The 6,062-nt window shown below is 47.0% G+C and overlaps 1 non-coding gene across 1 annotated transcript; it reads right to left on the reverse strand.

Moving 5' to 3' along the window:
* Positions 1 to 2,606: 2,606 nt before the first annotated feature.
* LOC122548138 lies at positions 2,607 to 2,791 on the reverse strand. Its single transcript, XR_006311178.1, has one exon. It is a non-coding gene; the product is annotated as a U2 spliceosomal RNA (small nuclear RNA).
* Positions 2,792 to 6,062: the final 3,271 nt, after the last annotated feature.

Genomic DNA, 6,062 nt, shown 5'->3' on the forward strand with positions numbered 1-6,062 from the left:
ATTTAGCAACTGCCAGTTCCAGCTGGTTGATGGTCACTTGGTCCACATCCCTCCATTCCTTGCACATTCATCTGCTTATGGGCTAAAAGACTCTTAAATACAACTATCATATCTGTCTCCATTAACATCCATGATATTATGTTCCAGACGCCTACTATTCGCTGTGTAAAAAAAAACTTGCCACACATCTCGTTTGAACTTTCCCACTTTCGTCTTAACTGTGTGCTCCACAGTTTGAGACATTTCAATTCTGGGAAAGAGATTCTGACTGTCAACTCTATTTATGTATCTCATAATTGTATACACTTCCACAGAGTCTCCCCTCAGCCTCCGCTGCTCCGAGGAAATCAACCTGAGTTCTTCCAGAGTCTCTTCATAGCTAATACAACAAACATCCTGGTAAACCTCCTCTGCACCCTTCATATCCTCCCTGTAATGTGGCGACCAGAATTCAACACAACACCTTAAGTGAAGCTGAACTGAAATCTTATAAAGCTGAAACATTACATCCTAACTCTCCTTTCTCCCCTGTACTTTGTGTCGAGTTCATGAGCTTCTACATTTTCCCACACAGCTCTATCCTTTACAAACTTTACCTCACAACGTTACCCGTCCCCTAGCCCCAGCCCTATAGTGTCGCCATGCCAACAATCACATGGCAACCACCACACCAAAACCGGGACAGTGAAGGTGACTCAAACGACCACAGTAACCGACGACCTAGTATCCCTCCGCCTCTAATATGGTGCCTTTCCCATACCTTCCACAATGCCTGTCTAATCTGCTTACAAGCAGGCTGCCCCCATTGCCTAGAGCTGACTTCCCCAACATCACTGCTGCTGCAAGGGGCCCCGAATCCCTCCTTGAGAATTTCATCGAACTGATCCACAAATGACAGGAATGGACAGTGACAGCATGGATTGGTGAACGGAAATGCAAGATTCAAAAATCTACTGGAGCATTCCGGGGATGTTATGAGTAGTTTGTGTTGCCAACTCTCTTGACTGCAGTGACACAGATTCCCTGATCTGATTGTACCAAAAATGTCAAAGTCCGTGGACACGCTGTTCCAGGATCTCCTGACTGAATCCTGTCTTTCTTGCCCTAACTGAGAACTGGTTCCCTGAGGCTTTGAGACGTGCCCATTTGTTTAAAGCACATGCAGTGTTTTTGCTGCTTCAGCTGCTGTTCGAAGTGCCTGACAGATGAGTCCCTTGACTGTTCAGCGCTAACAACAACGAAAAGGGGCCTGACTAATGTCTGCGACAAAAACCCAGGCAAGACAGGAACACTGTGAAACATGAGGTTCTGATCGAAGCATCAAAGTGTAAAAAAGCATAGGACAGGCAGAGATGCTGTGCCAGTCCCCGAGCAGGACGTGTCTCAGGCGCTGGAGAGTTTGTAGTGTTCTTTGAGTAATAGTGTACTTTGTGGACAGGTAATTGTACATCTTGATGCACTGTATTTTTTAAACTCGGGCTCATTTCGCCAGCTCTGCAAGTATCTATTGAACTGATTAATGTGAGAATCGGCTCTCTGAGTAATATGCCAGTGAGTTGCTCATTCATGATACCACACACAGTTGTGTGCTACATCAGTGAGTATGCAATCTTATTGAACTCAGGCCTTTGAACTGAGAAAATAAAGCCGTCAGAAACACACCTATTGATTCTGGTTGTTCTTACACGCTGATGAAAAACATTCTTAATGATTTATAAGGATGTTCCCAGGGTTGGAGTGCTTTCAGCTACAGGGCGAGGCTGATTAGGCTGGGGCTCTTTTCGCTGGAGCTTCGGAGGCTGAGGGTTGACCGTATAGAGGTTTAGAAAATCACGAGGGGCATGGATAGGGTAAACAGAAAAGGTATTTTCCCTGTGGTGGGTTGTCCAGAACGAGAGGGCATCGGTTTAGGGTGAGAGGAAAAAGTTAAAAGGAACCTAAGGGGCAATGTTTTCATGCAGAAGATGGTGTCTGTGTGGAATGAGCTGCCAGAGGAAGTGGTGGAGGCTGGTACAATTACAACATTTTAAAGACATCTTGTTGAGTATATGAAGGGTTTAGAGGGATACGGGCCAAGTGCTGGCAAATAGGACTACAAAACTGGTTCGAAAATCTGGTCAGCATGGACGAGTTGTACTGCACATCTCTGTGACTCTATGTGCTTTAAAAACATCAGATCTTTTCCTGCTTCACAGAGTTCTCAAAATCTCTCGTTCAATAAATCCGAGTCATCATCATCATCATCAAAATCCAAACTGTGGATTACTTCAATAGTTTCATCGTCTCCATTTTGTTTTCTGAAATGCCATTTGACATTAGGTGGACCTGTTGGGCAACTTTGTTTTACTTCTGATGTTCGGAGTTGGGAGTTGGTGGGAAGAGGCGGCGTGCACCAGGGATGAAGTGATAACATTGAGAGTAAGTGCTGAACATGCAGAAAGTGACAGGTGAATAGGAACCGAAAACAAATTGATTTTGCACGAATGCGAGTCTGACTTGACCAAAAGGTTGTCAGTACGCTTTCTTACACACAGACACGGGAGACGAGAAATAAAGCTAACACACAAAAAAGTTAACTAATAAAGCTGCTTTTCGGATTCTTTTATGAGGGGTGCACGATTCTCAGAAACACTGCATTACCAGGATGATATGCGAAGTTGGTTGATCAAGCTCCTAATCCAACTTCTTCCTGCAAAATTCAGAATAATATTTAGTCCCTAATTCATGGATGGATCAGATATTAACGCTGACAAGAACAGACATGATCTCAGCTAAAACATCGAGAAGTGATACTGGTGTTATCATCATGATTAGAGTGGTGCTGGAAAAGCACAGCAGGTCAGACAGCATCCAAGGAGCAGGAAAATCGACTGTTTGGGCAAAAGCCCTTTATCAGGGATTACGCTGGGAGCCTCGTGGGTGAGGAGATAAATGGGGTGGAGTGGGGGTAGGTTGAAGGTAGATAAATTGCAATAAATGTGTCGAGGTGGGGGTAAAGGTGATAGGTCGGAGAGAAGAGTGGGGCAGATAGGCGGGAAGGAAGATTGACAGGTGGTACAGGTCATGAAGATGGTGCTGAGCTGGGAGGTTGGAACTGGGATAAAGTGGGGGTGGAGGTGAAGTGAGGAAGCTGGTGAAATCCACATTGATGCCATGGGGTTGTTGTGTCCCAAGACGGTAGATGAGGCGTTTTTCCTTCAGGTGTTGGGTGGGTGAGGAAGTGGCGATGGACGAGGCCCAGGACCTGCATGTCCTTGGCAGAGTAGAAGGGCGAATTGAAAGCTTCAGCCATTGGGCAGTGGGTTTGATTGGTGTGGGTGACCCGGAGATGTTGTCTGAAGTGCTCTGTGAGAAGGTGTCCGGTCTTCCCAATGTAGAGGAGACTGAAACAGGAGCAACAAATACAATAAATGACATTGGTGGATTTGCAGGTGAAGCTTTGACGGATGTGGCAGGCACCTTTCGGGCCTTGGACGGAGGTGAGCAGGGAGATGTGGGCGCAAGTTTTGCAATTCCTCAGCCGACTCTTCCTCAGCTCCACTCGTCCAAGCGATGATGCGAACTGAGCATGCACATCCCCGAAAGCCTACTTGTAAACCTGTTTCAACTTGTCACGACAGTCTCCACAATCCTCCCGATCCTGTGGTTTCCAGAACAGGAAACAATGCTCCAGCTGAACCTGAACTGGTGCATTATAAAAAACACAACATCACCTCATTGCTCTCAAAGTTTCTGTCACTGTGAACAAGGACCAGGAGACAATGTTCTTTATGGGGTGTTCTCTCAGCCTATCCTGCCAACATAGATTCCAACAGTCCATGTACATCCTGCTCCTGTTAAACCCCTTTTTGATTTGGAGCCAAATTGTCGATTGACTCTTCTTCTGCCCTAAATTTATCACCTCACACTTCTCCACATTGGACTTCATCTGAATCCATCCATCTTCCACACCAAAATACCAATAACTTTCCGACATTCAACACTATACTGCTAACAGCTCTTAGCTGCCCTTTTTTTTTCCTGTCAACGACATATTTCGACATTGCTCCTGCAGACTAGGAAACAATGAACATGGAGGATACCAAGCAATCCCACATTTACCCAACATCTCTGGCCTTTGGTGTGTGTGTGTGTGTGTTATTCACAGAGTCTTACAGAAGGATATTGCTGTTGGTGAGTGCAGGAACTGACACTGTCCTTGATGGAAACATCGTCAACACAATTTGTGTAAAGCAGCTTCTTCCCAGAATTGACAGATGTCTGTTGCAAAGTATCCATTTTCACATCCAAACTTCTGGATACTCATAGCAAGTCTTCCTCACTGTCCTATTCCAATCGCCTGGCAATAACTGGGAACGTATCATTTGTCCACCTTTTTGACTGCACCATCACATTAACTTTCTGATCATTGTGTACCGGGTCCTATCATTCCCAAAGGATGGCAATGTTTCATAATTTCTCACCATTTTAAACATAAGCATTCAGATTTTATCTTTCCTTCCTACACTCGTGAATCACATTTCACCACATCATATCTGACTGGATAAATTTAACTTATTTTTCCAGTAAAATGTTCAGAGATCTTAATAGCACAGTTCAGAAGTTTTGGTCACGTGGAATCCAGGGAAAGCTTGCCATTTGGATGTAAAATTGGCTTGAAATTAGGAGACAGAAGGTGGAGGTTGATGTTTGGTTTTTAGGGAGGTAGAACAAGTCATGGGGACAGTGCTGAGCTGGAAGTGTGGAACTAGGGTGAGTTGGGGGAAGAGGAAACGAGGAAACTGTTGAAGTCCACATTGATGCCCTGGGATTGAAATGTTCCGAGGCGGAAGGTGCCCTTTCGCCAGGCGTCTGGTAGTGAGGGAGTGGCGGTGAAGGAGGCCCAGGACCTCCATGTCCTCGGCAGAGTGGAGGGGGAGTCGAAATGTTGGTCCAAAGGGCGGTGTGGTTGATTGGTGCGGGTGTCCCGGAGATGTTCCATTAAGCGCCCTGCCAGGAGGCGTCCAGTCTCCCCTCAATGTCGAGGAGACCGCACTGGGAGCAACGGATACAATAAATGATATCAGTGGATATGCAGGTAAAACTTTGATGGATGTGGAAGGTTACTTTCAGGCCTTGGATGGAGGTGAAGGAGGAGGTGTGGGCGCAGGTTTTGGAGTTCCTGCAGTGGCAGGGGAAGGTGACAGGATGTTAGGGTTAGTTGTAGTGGGGCGTGGACCTGACCGGGTAGTCACGGAGGGAACGGTCTTTGCGGATGGCGGAAAGGGGTTGGGAGGGAAATATATCCCTGATGATGGGGTCTTTTTGGAGGTGGCGGAAATGTCGGCGGTTGATTTGGTTTTGCGAAGGTTGGTAGGGTGGAAGGTGAGCACCAGGGGCGTTCTGTCCTTGTAACGGTTGGAGGGGTGGGGTCTGATGTGGACGAGATGCGTTGGAGGGCATCTTTAACCACGTGGGAAGCGAAATTGCGGTATCTAAAGTAGAGGCCATCTGGTGTGTTCTGTGGTGGAACTGGTCCTCCTGGGAGATACGGCGGAGGCGGAGGAATTGGGAATACGGGATGGCATTTTTGCAAGAGGTAGGGTGGGAAGAGGCATAATCCAGGTCGCTGTGGGAGTCGGTAGGTTTGTAAAAAATGTCAGTGTCACGTCGGTTCGTCATTAATGGAGATGGTGAGGTCCAGGAAGGGGAGGGAGGTGTCAGAGATGGTCCAGGTAAAATTAAGGTCAGGGTGGAATGTGCTGGTGAAGTTGATGAATTGCTCAACCTCCTCGCGGGAGCACGAGGTGGCGCCAATGCAGTCATCAATGAAGCAGAGGAAGAAGTGGGGAGTGGTGACGGTGTAATTACGGAAGATCGACTGTTCTACGTAGCCAACAAAGAGACAGGCATAGCTTGGGCCCATGCGTGTAGCCATGGCTACCCCTTTCGTCTGGAGGAAGTAGGAGGATTCAAAGGAGAAATTGTTAATGGTGAGGACCAGTTCGGCCAAACGAATGAGAGTGTCGGTGGAAGGGTACTGTTGGGGACGTCGGGAGAGGAAGAAACAGAGGGCTTGGAGG

Source organism: Chiloscyllium plagiosum, unplaced genomic scaffold, assembly GCF_004010195.1.
Source record: "Chiloscyllium plagiosum isolate BGI_BamShark_2017 unplaced genomic scaffold, ASM401019v2 scaf_705, whole genome shotgun sequence".
In the NCBI taxonomy this organism is placed as follows: Eukaryota; Metazoa; Chordata; class Chondrichthyes; order Orectolobiformes; family Hemiscylliidae; genus Chiloscyllium; species Chiloscyllium plagiosum.